The sequence below is a fragment of the Ovis canadensis genome, chromosome 14 (genome assembly GCF_042477335.2).
Source record: "Ovis canadensis isolate MfBH-ARS-UI-01 breed Bighorn chromosome 14, ARS-UI_OviCan_v2, whole genome shotgun sequence".
NCBI lineage: Eukaryota > Metazoa > Chordata > Mammalia > Artiodactyla > Bovidae > Ovis > Ovis canadensis.
In genome coordinates, this window is record NC_091258.1 from 63264906 (window position 1) to 63284297 (window position 19392).

The window sequence follows — 19392 nt, forward strand, 5'->3', positions numbered from 1 at the left end:
GTCCCTCTTTCTCCTGCTCTCTCTCTCTGTCTCCGTGTCTCTGTTTCACTCCTTAAACTCTGAGCTCCAGGAGCACAGAGACTGCGTGCAGTTTGATCAATGCCACTGAGCTTGCCTGTCTCCAGCGTTCCCCTGAGCCTTTGGCAGGCTCAATTTGTATTTACCAAATATACTAATGACTGTGTCTGTGTCCACTTGTCGTGGCCTGGGTCTGGCTTTCCACCTCTCTCTGTCTCTCCTCTTTAGAAGGAGGGTGGCAGTCTCTTTCTTGCAATGTTAGGAAAACGTCTTGAGAACCCAAAACTCTGATCCCAGCAGCTGAGTCAGACTCCTCCAACCCAGTGTCCCGTCATCTCTTGAAGAGGTGGGACCTGTACTTTCCTGACCTTGGAGAGAGGCCACCATGAACTTTCCTCAACCCAGGTCCTGGGTTCTGCTGTGCTGTGTGAACTGGCACTGAACCTGGGTCCTTATTCCAGGCCCAGGAATCACTGATGGGGAGGCACGAAGTGCTTTACACAGAGGAAATCACCTGATCTTCACTCAGTTAATGGGGTGAATCACAGAGAGGTTAAGATCTTGCCCAAGGTCACACAGCCATCCTGTGGCAGCCTCAGGAGTCAAACCCAGACAGTCTAGCTCCAGAGTCTGTGCTTCCAACCATTTGACTGGGCTGCCTTGCTGAGAGAGAGGCAGAGATGCAGAGTGAGATAACAGACAGAGAGAAGCAGAAAGGAAAAGAAACAGAAAGGGTGAGAGGCAGAAGAGGGCAGAACGTTCTAAGGGAAAGACGTCTCTGGGTAAGTAAGCAAGGGAAAACCTTGGTTAAACAAGCTGCTTTCTTTCCTACAGGGCTTCTCAGAGCCCTTAGATTGCTAACACGAGCTGTCCATAGCTCATCGAGAGGGGAGGGGACTTGACAGGAGCCCCCAGTCTGTTTAGAGGATGCATCACAATCTCTCGGGCAAGTGTCTGCTGCTCTTTGAGCGTCAGGTTTGTGCATCAGGAAAATGTGGGTACCTACCCTGTAGGATATTGATGAGGATGAAAATGAGACCCACTGTGCAAGGGGCCTGGCCCATAGCAAGTGTTCTATGGATGCATGGTGGCCACAGAGAGAGACTCAGAGACCAAGACTGAGGAAGGCAGAGAGACAGACCCAGAAAGAGAGGCTTGAGACATGACTGAGGGGCACCCAAGACAAGGCTATGGTGAGACCTCGAAGGACACAGCACACAATTACTCATTCACTCAACAAGCAATTATTGGGTACCTACTGTGTGCCAGGCCCTGTTTTAGGCACTGGGGACACAGCAGTGAACAAAACGTGAGTATCTTCGCTCTCACAGAGCTAACATGCTAGTGGGAGGGTCAAATAACAACAAAATGATGATACATTCAGTAAATTCACATAGGGACAGGTAGTATACAGGCATCAAGCCCTGGGCTGTCTTTCCTGGTTGTCTTATCACCTGTGCACATTTTGTTTGATCAACATCCACCTACACTGGGTACATGGTAAGTTTGATAATCACCCCGTGAGTGTGATAAGTTTTATTGTCAGGGAAAGAGGCACAAAGGTGGAAATGGTGATAACCTGAGATTGTGCGAGGACAGGCATGGCGAAGAGGCAGGCAGAGAGATAATGAGACATGACGAGGGAAACACAGAAGCCCAGGGACAGGAGGACAGAAAGACAGACATGAACATTGGAGAAATGAAGGCACTGGTTGTAGCTGTTTAGTTGCTAAGTCATGTCCAACTCTTTGCGACCCCATAGACTCTAGCCCTCCAGACTCCTCTGTCCATGGGATTCCCCAGGTAAGAACACTGGAGTGGGTTCCATTCCCCTCTCCAGGGGATCTTCCCGGCAAAGGGATCGAGCCCGTGTCTCCCGCATTGGCAGGCGGGTTCTTTACCACTCAGCCCCCAGGGAAGCTCTAAATGAAGGCACACTAGGGGACAGCGAAGGACAGACGTGTGTCCTGAGAGAACTGGTGAGGAGCTGAGGGACTCGCGAGGGGCTGAAGGAGGGGCTCTGGGCTGAGGGAACCCACGAGGGGCTCGGAGAGCTAGTGAGGAGCTGGTGGAACTGGTGAGATTCTGAAGGGAAAGTCAGGGGCCACCTGAGGCAGATTGAGAGGCTCAGGTAAAGCAAGGTGACACTCAGAATCAGAGACATAGAAACACAGAGACACGGAGAGACCCAGAAGAGAGGGCAACACCGTGCGATGAGACCCAGGGCAGCCGCAGTGACAACTGCCTGTGCAGAGACCACGACGGACAGACAGCTGGGTGCTGGTCTCTCGGGCCACCCCCTGTCTCTGGGGCCCTAAATGGGAAACCTTAAAAAAGATGGGTTAGTTTTGGGGTTGGAAACTAAGATGGCACCTGGCGGAAGAGATAGGGGCGTGGTCTATGTTACAGTTTTTGATTGGCTCTCTTGATTTCCGAGCACGTGGACATTGCATGATCACCATAGACTCCTGTTATAATGAAGGCACGTGACGATTTGACCTTTAACGAGGTTGGTGCAACTATGGCATATTACGATTTGACCTTTAACGTCACTGGTGCAACTTTAGAAAGTCCCTCGCAAAACCTCCTGCTTGCCTATATAAACCAAGAGTTTGTGGCAATAAAGGGGAACTGCTTAGACGGAGCTCCTGTCACGTCAGATTGTCTCTCGCTCGCCGAGGGGCTGGGTTGGTGGACAGCAGGCTCACCTCTCCTCGGGACCCCTCGGCTTTGCTGAGGGAAGTTCCACTGCCTCTCTCTTTCTGCGGAGCGCACCCCACACCTGTCGCCACAGCTGAGGGCCTGGCAGGGCCAGTGTTCACGGGGCGCCTGGGCCCAACGCCCACGGTCATCGCTGTGTGGCTACCAGGCAGTGTGAGGCCCTGCTGGAGAGGTGGGTGCCTTCACTGGGCACTCTGGGCACAGCCATCGCCCAGAGGACCCTGTGGGTCAGTGGTGAGATGGGGGCGCCCGGCTCAGGGCTCACTTCACACCCAGCAGGTCCCCTGCAAGATGCAGCTCAGCCCAGTCGTTAAGCGCTCAGGCCCTAGAGTCAGAGGTTGCTGTTGTTTAGTCGCTCAGTCCTGTCCAGCTCTCTACGACCCCCGGGACTGCAGCACGCCAGGCTCCCCTGTCCTTCACCATCTCCCGGAGTTTGCTCAAACTCATGTCCATTGAGTCAGTGGTGCCATCCAACCATCTCATCCTCTGTCATCCCCTTCTCCTCCCGGCTTCAGTCTTTCCCAGAATCAGGGTCTTTTCTAATGAGTTGGCTCTCCAGGTCAGGAGCCAGAGGACCCGAGTTCAAACCCCAGCCCCACCAGCACTGTCTATATGCTGGCTGGTTCTCGAACCTCTCTGTACCCCTCTTCCCTCACCTGTAAAATGGGGATAATGTCCAACCCCATCCCCAGGGATGTTGTGAGAGTTCAATCAGGTGTTACACCTATACGTGTTATACCCTGGTGGTCCAGTGGCTAAGACTCTGCACTGCCAATGCAGGGGGCCCAGGATCCATCCCTGGTCAGGGAACGAGATCCCACATATTGCAACTAATGATCCCCCATGCTGCAAACTAAAGATTCTGCATGCCACCACTAAGACCCAGCACAGCCAAATAAATAAAAATTCGAAATAATTTTTTAAAAAAAGAAAAAGCAACTTGGATGGATTCTAGCATGTAATACCCATTACACACCTGTTTTCCTGCTAAACTCAGTTGAAACATTGGGAGGTTTGCTCCAAATCCTCTTTTGCCCATTCGCACGTGAAGGTGCACAATGGTTTCAGAACAGCGCTTTTAGCTGCATAAGGGTAAATCCCTTAAAGAAGCCAAGCACACGGTGTGGCTGAGTCCCTCTGCTGTTCACCTGAAATTATCTCAGCATCGTTGCTTATCGGCAGTGTGCTCCGCTTAGTTGCTCAGTCGTGTCCGACTCTTTGCGACCCCGTGGACAGTAGCCCGCCAGGCTCCTCTGTCCATGCGGATTCTCCAGGGAAGGATACTGGAATGGGTTGCCATGCCCTCCTGGTTAGTTGGCTATACCCCAATACAAAATAAAGTTTAAAAGAAAAAGGCAATTTTTAAGATATTTAATATTCTTTGTATACCTTTATAAAGTTTTTTTAGCATAAATAAATGTCAAACCTGAAAAAGAAGAAGTCAGCCACACAGAGTCACACATTGCACATGATTCCATTTACATGAAATACCCAGAACTGGCAAATCTGGGGACACAGAAAGCAGTTCAGTGGTTGGCAGAGACTAGGGGAGGGGAGAATGGGATGTGCCTGCCTAATATATACAGGGTTTTCCTTTGGGGTGATGAGAAGGTTCTGGAAGTAGACAGTGGTATGGTTTTACAACATCGTGTGTGTACTTAATGCACTCAATTGTACTTTTAAAAATAGTAAACCTCATGTTTGCTTAACCAAGATAAAAATATTTAATTCATAAGATCCCCACAAAAATCAATTTTATTAAAAGTCAAAAACAAACCAAATGTGTGATATAGTGCATTCTTGTCAGAAACGTGCTCAAAAACAAGATCTAGGCATCATCTTAGATTGGTGATGAGTCTAAATGATATTTCCAGAGCTGCAATTGAAATGTGCTGTGAAAATATCTGTGGTTTCTGGGGACTTCCCTGATGGTCCAGTGGTTAGGACTGCAGCAGGAATGCAGCAGGATTGAATGGGTTCCATTCCTGGTGGGGGAAATAAGATCCCAAATGCTGCAGGGCATGGCCAAAAAGAGAAGAAAATGTCTGGTTGCCATTAGTGACAAAGCCACTGTTACTGCTGACATGACTGCAGTCTGCCTTCATAATCGGGAGAAAGGCTAAATTTCAGAATGAGTTTAGTGAAAAACATGCAACTTTGCTTTCCATCCAAGTTCCTGGAGGCCCGGAAATCTAGGGCTGCCCGGACCACACTTAAAGATTTTCAGGTCTACAGGCTTCAAATCTAGGCCCTGGAGTCCTGTTAGCCTGGATTTCAACACTGTCTCTGGCACATATTAGCTTTGAGAAGTGACTGTCCTCCTTAGGCCTCCATTTTGTCATCTATAAAATGGGGAGTGTTTTTTTTTTCTCATCGTTTTTAAAATTTATTTTTAATGGAAGGATAATTTCTTTACAGTATTGTGTTGATTTCCGCCATACATCAACACGAATCAGCCATAGGTATACCTATGTCCCTTCCCGCTTGAACCTTCCTCCCACCTCCCACCCCCATCTCACCCCTCTAGGTTGTTGCAGAGCCCAGGTTTGGGTTCCCTGAGCCATACAGCAAATTCCCAATGGCTGTCTACTTTGCATGTGGTAGTGTGTATTCTTCCTTGCTACTCTCTCCATTCACCCCACCCTCACCTTCCCCTTCCCACCCCCACGTCCCCAGGTCCATTTCTATGTCTGCATCACCACTGCTGCCCTACAGACAGATTCATCAGTGCCCTCTTTCTAGATTCCGTATATATGCGTCAGTATGCGACGTTAGTCTTTCTGTTCCTGACTTACTTCACTCTGTGTAATAGGCTCTAAGTTCATCCATCTCATTAGAACTGACTCACAAGCATTCCATTTTATGAGTGAGTAATACTCCTAAAATGGGGCGTTTTAAAATTGTTTGTATGCACTACATGAAGAATGTGGCTCTTCAATGAATCACACAGGTCACACAGCACAGTAGGAACCGTGACCTGGGGTCAGGAAAGTCCACGGTGGCACCTCTCCAAGGTCAGGAAAGTGCATGTTTCACCCCTGTGTTGAAATGCACCATAAGACCAACAGGAAACAAAGGTCAGGAAGCTGAAGAGTTTGCAATGTGTAACTCCCCCGTCCTTGTAGGGCACAGATTGAATGTGTCTGGTGTTTCCAGTGCCCAGTTGGGTGTTTGGGTCATGGCAGGGACCCAGAAGAATATTGTGACATGAATAACAATTTTCTGGGGTTTAATTGTGTCACCCCCAAAAGTGATACATTGAAGTCCGACTCAATGGACATGAGTTTGAGTAAATGGGAGCTGGTGATAGACAGGGAGACCTGGTGTGCTGCAGTCCATGGAGTCGCAAAGAGTCGGACATGACTGAACGATTAAACTGAACTGAATTGAAGCCTTAACCCCCAGTACCTCAGAATGTGACCTTATTTGAAGATGCATTCATTCATTGCAAATGTAAACAACTTAAAAAGAGGTCCTTAGTGTGGGCCCCAATCTGGTTTGACTGGTGTCTTTATGAAAGGGGTAGTTCAGGACACAGACACATCCCAGGGAGAATGCCATGGGAAGATGGAAGGCAGAGATCAGGATGATGCTTCTAGAAGTCAGGGAACATCAAAGATGGCCAGCAAACCACCAGACACAGGGGGAGAGGCCTAGAATAGATTCTCTCCCATGGCTCTTGGAAGGAATCAACTCTGATGACTCCATGGTCCTTGTTATAGTGGACTTAGCAAACTAATATAGACTGGGAAGACCCCAGATGGAAAGTCACATGATATATCAGTTTCCTATGGCTGATATAAAAAACAATCACAAACTCAGTGCCTTCAAATAACACAAATGTATTATCTTACAGCTTATTTATTTATTTAGCTGTATCATCTTACAGCTTTTTTATTTATTCTTATTATCTTACACATGTTCAGTTTCTAGATGCTGCGTCTCTTGGTTCATGGCCCCTTCCTCAGTCTTCAAAGCCGGGAGCGTAGCATCTTCTTTCTTCTCTGACCTCTGCCACTGTCCTTAAATCTTCTCTGTGTCTGATCTTTCTGCCTCTTTCCTTTTTTTCCCAGGAGGACACACCACATGGCTTGCAGGATCTTCGTTTCCCAACCAGGGATAGAACCTGTGCCTCCTGCAGTGGAAGCATGGAGTCCCAACCACTGGACCACCAGGGAATTCACTCTGCCTCCCTCTTACAAAAACTCTTACTGTTACATTGGGTCCATCCAGATAATCCAGGTTAATCTCCCCACCTCAAGATCCGTAACTTTGTCCCATCTGCAAAGCCCCCTATGCAATGAAAGATATTTTAACATATTCTCAGGTTGTAAAGATTAGGACACAGAGATCCTCGGCACGAGATGGGGAGATACTACACAGGACTTTGCAGGCTGGGTCCATGGGAAGTGACCCTGAGATGGACATTCGTGCATAAGACCCCTGTTGGTTCTCATCACCAACTCAATGGACATGACTGTGAGCAAACTCCAGGAGACAGTGAAGGACAGGGGAGCCTGGCATGCTGCAGTCCATGCGGTCACGAAGTCTGCTAAGTCAGACACGACTTAGCAACTGAACAACAACAACAAATTCCTGAGGAAGGACCTGGGAGCCATGGAATGGCTTTGAGCAGGAGAGTGAGATGGTCAGATGTGTGCTTGGAAGGGATCGCCCTCTGGCTACTAAGCGGAGAGTGGCTGGGAGAACAGCTTGCCTCTCTTGACCTTGGCACAGATATATCCTTCCACCCCACCTTCCTGATCTGCTGCTTGGTCTCCAGCATCATCTGTTCCATGATCTTTGACCACTGTTTGGACTCCCAGGATGAAGGCTTCCTAGGGCTGCTGGCTGAACACCTGCAGCAGGTGGACGATTTTTGGGTGAGGTATCTGCTGAAGCCACCCCAACCCCAATCGCACAGCCCTTCCTCCAAAGTCCCTTCTTTCAGGTCAAACGTCTGCCAACATGAATAAGCCTATATGTGTGTTCAGCTCTTGGTTGGATACTGGAGACACACGAGGAGCCAAGATATACCTAGCTGTGTCATCAAGGGCCACAGTCCAGTGGGGTAGACAGACATGTCACCAAACCTGATCGCCCAGAGAGACCAGGACCATGACAGATTGAACAATCATTCAGTCCATGCTCACTGAACCTGCTATCCCGTGCCAGCCTGCACGCGCCAACCTGTGGAAGACACAAGGGTGGCCCAGACAGCCGTAGTGGCCCTGACCTGGCAACCTTGAACTCTTTAATCAATAGAAATTGACTAGAGACCAGAGGAGAATTTCAGGCAAGGCTTTTTGGGGGGCTTAGGCTGCAATACCAAAAAAGTGAAAATAGGAAACAAGTTCCTTTGCTCTCTCCAAGGGGGTGCAAGCTGGTCTCTTAAACCGGGTGAGGATAGGGGGCGGATAGGTGGATTGGGCAGGAGGCGTAGCTTAGGTGGTCTGCCACTCCCTCGGTGGTGCTGTGGGCGGGGCGGATCATGCGCAGTATCCTGCTTTTCCTCTGGGCACCTCAGAAGTGGTCGTTGGTTTGTGGCCTCTTTGTATCTTTTTCTTCCTAATTGCCCCAACTGCGCATGTGTGCAGTTATTTTCAGCAGCTTCTACTTTGTTTTCTGTTGCCCCCGGAGATGTTTGTCCAAGAGCTAGCACTCCAGTAAAGGGTCCAAGGTCCCAGCCAATCTCTCTGGGACCTGTCCTCACAGAACTCTCATCCCAGAGGGGAGATGGAACAGTCAGCAGAGAGTGACATGTCGGGGGCGGGGGGTTGGGGCGGGGGGAGCTGATGCTCACGCAGCCGTGACAGCACAGAGAAACTGCTTGTCATTGTCTGGAGGTCAGGGAAGGCTTCCTGGAGGAGGTCACATCCAACGTGAAACCTCAGTGATGAACAGGACTAAACCAGCAAAAGTGAGAGGAAAGATGGGGAACAGGATTTCAGGCAGAGGGAATAGCATGTGCCAAGACACATTCTCTCCAGGGCCTCTTTCCCCCCCAAGATATATAGCCTTTTCCCTGCTTTTCTGAGCCACTTTCCTGGTCCACGCAGCTGTCTCTTTGAGGTCTTTGAGAAACAGAAGGAGCTTGTGGCTGGAGTGTTGAGGAAGCATGAGGTTTCCTTGGACCCGGCTCAGTCCCCGGGATTTCATGGATGCCTTCCTCACTCGCATGCAGCAGGTGAGACTTGGAGCAAGAGGCAGTGTATTCTGGGATCAAGTACGAGCTGTCTTGGGGTCTGAGGGTCTCATCTTTGGATGAGACTCAAGAGACTTGGGTCCCAGATTCCCCATTCTTTCAGTTTACTGTGTGAGAGGGTACAATTCCCTGCCACATCTCTGAGCCTCTGGTTTTCCATCAGTAAAATAGAAGTTCTGATGAGGCAGCTTTTATTCTAGCTCTGGAACTATAAACAGGCTTCATTTTGGGTGTCAACTTTGTTCATCTGAGAAGGATTCTGAGGTTTAGTATCAAAGAGGTCTATGATTGATTGGTGATGCCTGCTGTGGTCAGAGAGTCAGAAAGGAGACGTGTAATCAAGGATCTGAATAGATCTTTTGGCTATCTGAAAAGGCTCTTTTGGCTCCTCTCTAATTCCTGCATCCTGTGTTTTTGCATACAGGAGGAAAGGGACCCCCACACTCAGAATTTAGGAAGAGAATTTGCGCAGTTGTGCTCTCGACATATTTTTTGCCAGGGTGGAGACAACCAGCACCACCCTCAGATATGGGCTCCTGGTCCTCCTGAAGTACCCACCGGTTACAAGTTAGGCCGTTTCTCTTCTGATGTTGTCAAGCTAGGTATAAGGATCAAGTTCTAATAACACCTTGCTTGGAGGCTTGGGGAGTGGGGTGGGGTGGAGTACCCATTTTTAAAAATTTACTTTTGGCTGCCCTGGGTCTTCCTTGCTATGCATCAGTTCAGTTCAGTCGCACAGTCGTGTCCGACTCTTTGCGACCCCGTGAATCTCAGCACGCCAGGACTCCCTGTCCATCACCAACTCCCAGAGTTCACTCAAACTCATGTCCATCGAGTTAGTGATGTTATCTAGCCATCTCATCCTCTGTCGTCCCCTTCTCCTCCTGCCCCCAGTCCCTCCCAGCATCAGAGTCTTTTCCAATGAGTCAATTCTTCGCATGAGGTGGCCAAAGTACTGGAGTTTCAGCTTTAGCATCAGTCCTTCCAAAGAACACCCGGGACTGATCTCCTTTAGAATGGACTGGTTGGATCTCCTTGCAGTCCAAGGGACTCTCAAGAGTCTTCTTCAACACCACAGTTCAAAAGCATCCATTCTTCGGCGCTCAGCCTTCTTCACAGTCCAACTCTCACATCCATACATGACCGCTGGAAAAACCATAGCCTTGGCTAGACAGACCATTGTTGGCAAAGTAATGTCTCTGCTTTTCAATATGCTGTCTAGGTTGGTCATAACTTTCCTTCCAAGGAGTAAGCGTCTTTTAGTTTCATGGCTGCAGTCACCATATGCAGTGATTTTGGAGCCCCCAAAATAAAGTCTGACACTGTTTCCACTCTTTCCCCATCTATTTCCCATGAAGTGATAGGACCAGATGCCAAGATCTTAGTTTTCTGAATGTTGAGCTTTAAGCCAACTATTTCACTCTCCTCTTTCACTTTCATCAAGAGGCTTTTTAGTTCCTCTTCACTTTCTGCCATAAGGGTGATGTCATCTGCATATCTGAGGTTACTGATATTTCTCCCGGCAATCTTGATTCCAGCTTGTGTTTCTTCCAGTCCAGTGTTTCTCATGATGTACTCTGCACATAAGTTAAATAAGCAGGGTGACAATATATAGCCTTGACGTACTCTTTTTCCTATTTGGAACCAGTCTGTTGTTCCAATCCAGTTCTAACTGTAGCTTCCTGACCTGCATATAGGTTTCTCAAGAGGCAGGTCACGTGGTCTGGTATTCCCATCTCTTTCAGAATTTTCCACAGTTTATTGTGATCCACACAGTCAAAGGCTTTGGCATAGTCAATAAAGCAGAAATAGGTGTTTTTCTGGAACTCTTTTGCTTTTTCCATGATCCAGCGGATGTTGGCAATTTGATCTCTGGTTCCTCTGCCTTTTCTAAAACCAGCTTGAACATCTGGAAGTTCACGGTTCACGTATGGCTGAAGCCTGGCTTGGAGAATTTTAAGCATTACTTTACTAGCGTGTGAGATGAGTGCAATTGTGTGGTAGTTTGAGCATTCTTTGGCATTGCCTTTCTTTGGGATTGGAATGAAAACTGACCTTTTCCAGTCCTGTGGCCACTGCTGAGTTTTCCAGACTTGCTGGCATATTGAGTGCAGCACTTTCACAGCATCATGTTTAAGGATTTGTAATACCTCAACTGGAATTCCATCACCTCCACTAGGAACCTGGAATATTAGGTCCATGAATCAAGGCAAATTGGAAGTGATCAAACAGGAGATGGCAAGAGTGAATGTCAACATTTTAGGAATCAGCAAACTAAAATGGACTGGAATGGATGAATTTGATTCAGATGACCATTATATCTACTACTGTGGGCAAGAATCCCTTAGAAGAAATGGAGCAATCATCATGGTCAACAAAATGGTCTGAAATGCAGTACTTGGATGCAGTCTCAGAAACGACAGAATGATCTCTGTTTGCTTCCAATGCAAACCATTCAGTGTCACAGTAATCCAAGCCTATGCCCCAACCAGCAATGGTGAAGAAACTGAAGTTGAACGGTTTTATGAAGACCTACAAGACTTTCTAGAACTAACACCCAAAAAAGATGTCCTTTTTATTATGGAGAACTGGAATGCAAAAGCAGGAAATCAAGAAACACCTGGAGTAACAGGCAAATTTGTCTTTGGAGTACAGAATGAAGCAGGGCAAATGCTCACAGAGTTTTGCCAAGAAAATGCACTGGTCATAGTAAACACCCTCTTTCAACAACACAAGAGAAGACTCTACACATGGGCATCAGTTGTGTCTGATGTCCCTAATAATTATCCCATCTGTCTGATGGTTAAAAAAAGAAAATGAAAAAGAACTAAAAGAACTAAGGCACAAAGGCAAACTTCAGTAACATTCTAGCAAAAATTTTACGAGGTCAATAGTAAAAGAATTGATAAAATTAGGACTTAATGGCTTCAATGATCATTTCAATTTTATTATCTTTAGGCATCGAGATTACTGTATTTTTTAGAAGGAGAAATTTACTTTAGGAAAATTGGGCACAGGGTGATATAGACCATTATGTTCAAGGTAGACTGGGTCTTGTTCTAAAATCAATTATCTGTGTTCAACTTACCATGTTATTAAATTGCTTTAAGTCTCAGTTGCTTCATTCATCACACAAGGATAATAAATTACTTCAAAATATTGTTCTAGGAACTAAATAACTTCATGTATAACCTACTCAGCTTGCGGTTTCTGTCATGTATTACAATAGTTCAGGGCCACGTGCCTGCATCTGAACCCTGGCCATGACTCAGAATCTTCATAACATTGGAACAGTTACATACTATAGTTGACCCTGAATTATTTTTTGTGTATAAAAATGAGGACAATAGTATATGCTTCTTGGAGTTTTTATGAGATTAAGTAGGGTATAAGTAAAATATTTAAAATAGAGTCTAAAACATGGTAACAATAAGGAAATGCTAAGCACTTTTTTATAGGTGGTAATATCAATAAATGTTTCTCTTTACTTCGTCCTTGCATTAGAAAATAGAGTTTTAAAAACAAGGGTGGTCAGAAATCATAGAGTTCCCAAGTGACTCAGTGGTACAGAATCTGCCTGCCATTGCAGGAGACTTGGGTTCGATCCCTTAGTTGGGAAGATCCCCTGGAGGAAGAAATGGCAATCCACGCCATTATTCTTGCCTGGGAAATTTCATGGACAGAGTAGCCTGCTGGGCTGCCGTCCATGGGGTCACAAAGAGTCAGACGCGTCTGAGGGAGGTGGACATCAGATCAGAAACCAGCGCCTCCTCCACCTTTTCTCTTTTAGGGCCACAAGCTATCACTAGTAAGGGTTAAAATAAATAAGCAGGGGTTTCCCTGACAGTCCATTGGTTAAGGCTTCGCCTTTCAGTGCACGGGGTGCAGGTTGAATCCCTGGTCAGGGAGTTAAGATCTCACATGCCTTGTGGCAAAAGCAGTAAAATAAAATAGAAGCAATAGTGGCTTCCCTGGTGGCTCAGTGGTGAAGAATCTACCTGCTAACGCAGGAGACACGGCTTCCGTCCCTGGTCCAGGGAGATCCCAATGCCTTGGAGCAACTAAGCCTGTGCAGCACAACTATTAAGCCTGTGCTCTAGAGCCCAGGAGCCACGACTACTGAAGCCCGCATTCCCTAGACAGAGCCTGTGCTCTGCAAAGGAGAAGCCGCTGCAATGAGAAGCCCTTGCACTGCAGCTAGAGACTATGAAGGAAAGTTACGTGGCTCAAAGTAGCCTGGGATTAAAACTCCCCTCCCGGTCTGCCCACCATTCTATGCAAAACAAAGAACTCTCTCACCCAAAGGGGGAAAAACGGACGTTCAGGTTGATTACACCCAGCTCCCAGCCGGTCCAGCCTCTGGCTGATCTCCAGAATTCCTTGCCCCAGCCTTTTAAGAGATAGCTGCTCCAAACAACCTTGGAGAGGAACACGCCCCCTTAAGACAGACAATTTCCACATATATGCCTGTATATACTTACTCTGTCTTGGGTTAGTGCAGCAGCTCACTAATCTGAGTGCTGCCCCTTCTCTCCTCATTAAAGGTGATCTGTTCCTGTAAAGTGCCGGTCTCAGTCTCATTCTTTTTCGGAACCTCGAACCTCGCCTTCTCTAACTCCCTTACCCTACAGAATAGCCCTCACTCTCCCCAACTAGAGGATGCCCACAGGCAGCAACAAAAACCCAGCACAGCCAAAAATAATAAATAAAAAATGTAAAAAATAGAACCAATAATGTACCAAATTCAATAGACTCTCAAAATTCAAATATAGACTTTAATGAAAAAATTTTTAATAGACTTTTAAACAATCTTTAAATAAATAAAACTATTCCTGAAAACAAATCTCCCTAAATCTGAGGATAGATCTACCTGAATACACCGCTTTTTATGTGTGGAGTGGGGACTTTCTTCCCCCTTCAATAGCAAGTGGTGAGTAGTGCTAAGGAGGAGAGAGGCCACCAGGGGAGTGCCTGAACCTTGGTCCTCAATGGCCTGAAAGTTCCCAAATGTCCTTAGTGTTGACTGGGATGTTAACTTGTTTGCTGGAATTAATGACACATGTACTCTTGGGTGGAGAGGTTAATAAATCTATGACATTGTTCAAAAGCCATCAGAACAGCTAAACATGATCTGAAACAGGCAAGTGTTCTCACCAAGGGCTGAAATCTGTTTTTGTGGTCAGAAGCCATTAAGTAGCACCAGAGGAGCCACCAGCTTTTATAGTGCATCTTTGTGATAATTAAAAAAAAAAAAATCTTCTCTGAGCAAGTGACCTGTGGATTGCATGGTAAGAAGAAAAAGGGCCCTTCTGGGATTTCAGTCCTGCTGCGGTGACAGCCCATGTGACTGTTGTTGTTGTTTAGTTGCTGCTAAGTTGCATCCGGTTCTTTTGCAACCCCATTGACTGTGGCCCACCGGGCTCCTCTGTCTGTGGCATTTCCCAGACAAGAATACAGGTGCAGGAGTGAGTTGCCATTTCGTTCCCCAGGAGATCTTCCCAACCCAGGGATCAAACCCATGTCTCCTGCTTTGGCGGGCAGATTCTTTTCCACTGAGCTACCAGGATAGCCTGGTCCATATGATAGCCCTGAGTAATAACAGTCATTTATTGAAGGTTTAGCATGTGCCAACTGATTTCTCACTATTTTATGGACTCTTGTGAACAGGTGCTATTCTTATGCCCATTTTGCAGATGGAGATACTCAAGTTCAGGAGAAGTCGCTTGCTGGGTCTTCCAGCTGGGAAGTGACAGAGCTAGGATTTGAGCCCAGGTCTGCTGACTTTGTTACAGCAATCTGATGGCAGGTTGGAAAAGACTGTCCAGACACGGAGCATTTCAGAAAGGAGTGAGTTTATTAAGGACAAAGAACAGAGATAATGCGAACACTGCAAGCAGAGCAGACCATTCTTCTGACAGACAGGGAGAGCCAACTCTTAGAACACTGGGTCAGCTCAAGGGAAGACTTGATGCCTTTCATGGGCTATTAGCCAGTTTTTATAGCCTCAAGATAAAGAAAACTGCTGGAAGGGTGGCATTAGGTGATTGGTTAGGGCGCTATAGGATGAGAACAGGGGTGGGCATTAGTCAGGAAGCTGGCTGGTAAGGATCAGGAGGGCTTTTGGCAACCATTGCGATGGGGTTCAGTCAGTTCCCAAGCTCATCAGAGGTGAGCTTGGGGCAGGACTCCACATCTACAGTCTTGGTGCAAGGTCTCGCACCTGTGACCTTGGTTTTGGGCTCCACAGTGTTATGCCCAAGTCGCGAAATCTCCCAGTGACCACCAGGGAGCCAGTATCCGATGCAAAAGCAAGAGAGTTTTTATTACCAAGCTCGAGCTGGGGCTCCCACCGATACCGACACAGCGGCTATAGGGAGGAGCCCCGAACTCTGTGTTACATTGCTTATATAGGGTATTCTCGAGCGAAAAATTCAAAAAACGGGAGTTTCCGGGTTGGGAGACGTCTAATTGGTTACCTTCTGTGGAAGGGTTAGGTGTTGGGTTCTGATTGGTTTTCTTATTTCCACGGTAAATCATTACTTCCAAGGTAAATCACAAATGTAACTCATTACTTCTAAGGTAAATCACAAATGTAACTCATTACTTCCAAGGTAAATCACAAATGTTACTCATTACTTCCAAGGTAAACGATTACTTCCAAGGTAAATAACGAAGTCTTGAACTTAAAGTCAGGAGGTTTAACCTAAGGGCTGATTGGCTCGCGCACAGTGGGGCAAGTTTAGGCAATATACAAAGTCTAAGTCTGTTTGCCCGGAACATTTACAAAATGGAATTCTTTTACAAGATGGAATAGCTTAGGCTCTTCACACAGACCCCAAAGTCTGCAGTCTCCCCACCCTGCTGTTCCCCAGGGCTGAGTAGATCGGGAGTTTAGGGTCAACATGTGAGAAGCCCCACCTCTGGTTGTTTTCCTGGGTATGGCAGCCATGAACATCTGGACAGACTCCCTTCACAGGGCACCACGGTGTTCCCATTGCTCCACTCCATTCTCCACAATCCTGACCAGTTCCAGGATCCCTCCTCCTTCCAGCCCGAGAGGATTCTGGATGCCAAAGGAGCTTTTCAGAAGAGCCCCGCCTTTCTGCCCTTCTCTGCAGGTCAGTGTCCATGAGTTTGTCCAGGCCAGGGGCTGCTGTGTGACTCCACAGAGAATCCCTTCTCTCTCTGCACCTCCCTCTTTAACACTAGTGATTTTGTGATTGCTGGTGTCAACTTAAGCACAACCTAAAAGTTGTGACACAACCTATAAAGTTGTGTACACACAACCTAAAAGTTGAGATTTATGTTTTATTTGGCAAAAATTTTTAGTACTTAAGCCCAGAGAATTGCTCCTAGGAAGTAAGGGGAAGAGCCGGATTATACACGAGTTTTACAACAAAGGGAAGGTAGTCTGAACATTAAGAGATTATCATTAATTAAAGGAAACCAGATATCCGAAGTTAAGGAATTTAGTGCTTTTCTATGTATGGGAAAATGCAAGAGTCTGGGCTCATTGAAATCATTCCTTTCATACGCATTTCCCCTGGGGGAGAGGGGGCCAGTATCTGGTGTTTATTCACATCCTGAGTTTCTCAGAGTTCACCATAGGGAGTGGCTGCAGCCTAATGGCTGTGGGATCCCTGATATTGTTCTCCTTCCTGGGTCTCCTCAGGGCTCAGAAGTTCACATGGAGGGCTGGAATCACTGATGACTGTGACATCCTTGTTTGCCAATTTGACAAGAAAGTACTCCATTTCTCATTGGTTTGGAAAACACATGCTGGAGACCAGGCTCAGGCGAGAAGAGTAGATGGAAAGCACAGACATACCCTAGCCACAGTTAATCCTGAGGTCAGTTCTCACTCAGGAACTATAGATTGTGCCAAGCCTATGGAAAACACCCGAAAGGTTTTTTGGGTTTTGTTTTGTTTTGTTTTGTTTTTTACATTTGCTAGATAATGATTAAAAATACCTAACTAAACATAATCCTCCAACTTCTAGGTAAAATAAACAGCACATTTAATTCAAAATACAAAATGCTTTTAAAATGATCAGTTTTCTTAGTTACCTAAAAATTGGACAGCTTTGTAAACACTGGCTAATCATTTTATTTAAACTACTTTTTAATTATACATGTAAAGTGAAAGTCGTTCAGTCGTGTCCGACTCTTTGCGACCCCATGGCCTATACCGTCCATGGAATTCTCCAGGCAAGAATACTGGAGTGGGTAGCCTTTCCCTTCTCCAAGGATCCCAGGGATCCTAACCGAGGGATCGAACCCAAGTCTCCCACATTGCAGGCAGATTCTTTACCAGCTGAGCCACAAGGGAAACCCAAAATACTTGAGTGGGTAGTCTATCCCTTCTCCAGCAGATCTTCAATCCAGCAGATTGAACCGGGGTCTCCTGCATTGCAGGCGGATTCTTTACCAACTGAGCTATGAGGAGAAAGCAAACACTTAACAAAAAATTAATCCTGCAGAATGAGAGAATATAAAGTGAAAGTATGGCAGTCCCCCTGGCAGCCCTGTGGTAAGGACTTGGCACCTTCACTGCCAGGGCCCAGGTTCTGGAGTCCCTGGTCTGGAAACTAAGATTCTGCAAGCCATGAGACATGGTCTAATTAATTAATTATGAATTAATAATAAAATGAAAATAAAGTCCTCCTCCCCATCCTATTCCTAGATCACAAGCTATAAACTTAGTGACAAGCATGGCTAAGGATTTCTTATACATCCTTCAAATTTTGTTTGTTGAAATGCACACATAAATATGAATGTACGTAGACGGTTTACAAAAATAAGCACTCTTGGCCTCCCATCGTGACCTTTCTTCCGCCATCCGTCTCGGTTATTGTGCCTTTGCAGCATGCAGAGTTCTAAGTCTTTCTTAATGTTTGTGTGGCTCCTATTGTTGAGACACCATAATGTATTCACTCATTCCCATATTGATGTGGATTGTTTCGAGTTTTTTTTTTTTTTAGTTTGCTCTTTTTTAAATGTATTTATTTTTAACTGAAGGATAATTGCTTTACAACATTGGTTTGATTTCTGCCAAACATCAACATGATTTTTGAGTTTTTCTGTTTGTGGCAGTGTATACTGTTCTACCTGGGTCTCCAGCCTCCCCAGAGTGTCACTGAAGGAGCAGTCCCTAGGAGCAAACTCTTGGGTCACATGCATTCACTGAAGAAGCTACTGCTTTCACTTTTCTGTACAGCTGAAACTAACACAAACCATAAATCAACTTCAGTTCAATAAAAGAAGCTATCACCTGGGCTTCCCTGGTGGCTCAGTGGTAAAGACTCTGCCTGCTGATGCAGGAGACACAGCTTCAAGCCCTAGTCCGGGAAGATCCCACATGCCAAGGAGCAGCTAAGCCCATGTGCCACAACTATTGAGCCTGTGCTCTAGAGTCCAGAAGTCACAACCACGGAGCCCCCGGGCTGCAGCTACTGAAGCCCATGCTCCCTAGAGTCCGTGCTCTGCAGCAAGAGAAGCCACCGCAATGAGAAGCCCGAGCACCTCTACTGGAGAGGAGCCTCCTCTCGCTGCAACTAGAGAAACAGTAACAAAGACCTGCCCAGGAACAAAGACCCAGCACAGCCAAAAATAAACAGATAAAATTCTTGTCTTTAAAAAAGAAGTGATTGCCTGATTCTGTGGGCTGCTACTGAAAGACAAAAGGATGCAGACCCAAGGATGATCTTAAGTAGGGCTAATCCATCATTTCCCCACCTGACTTTTCAGCGTATTTGAAACATGGTTGATTCCTGGGGTCTTTGAAAGTCTCACAACTTCACTTTCCGAGTATCTCTGGGAAGATACTGAAATGCCTCAGTCTATCTTCTCCCCAAACCCAGGGGCGACTTTGCTTCTCAGATGGAGCTGTTCGCACTCATTGAGGTGATCACCTGGGACGTACCTGCCTTCATGGGTAGACGAGAGTGTGTGACATCCTGGCTTATGGGAGAATGAAGTTTCAATGTTCAAGGAGGAAATCAGGAAAGATTTCTGAACTGAAATCCCAGTCTTAAATCATCAGTGACTCGGACAATGGCCCAGAGGTCATCTCTGACCTATCTCTTTCTCCAGGTCTATTACCTCTAATCTGTGCTTCCCATCCCCTTCTTTCTGTCTCTCCCTCCTCAACTCTAATCTCAGGCTCCCTGCTCACCTTGGGTGCTGGGTATGCCCCAGAGAGTCTCTGGTGGAGACTGAGCTCTTTCTCCACCTGACGTGGCTGGTACAGCACTTCTCAGCCACCTCTCCACTGCCTCCCGTGGCTCTGGACCTGCGGACCCAGGACAGCTTTCCAGCTCATCCTACAGCCAGGACAGCTCCTGCAGAGCCAAGCCCACTTCCGACACTGAGCCCCTGTCCCCTGGCTGGGACCCTGTGCCTCCCTTCCATTGTCTGGCCTCAGTTTCCCTAAATGCACATTAATGTCC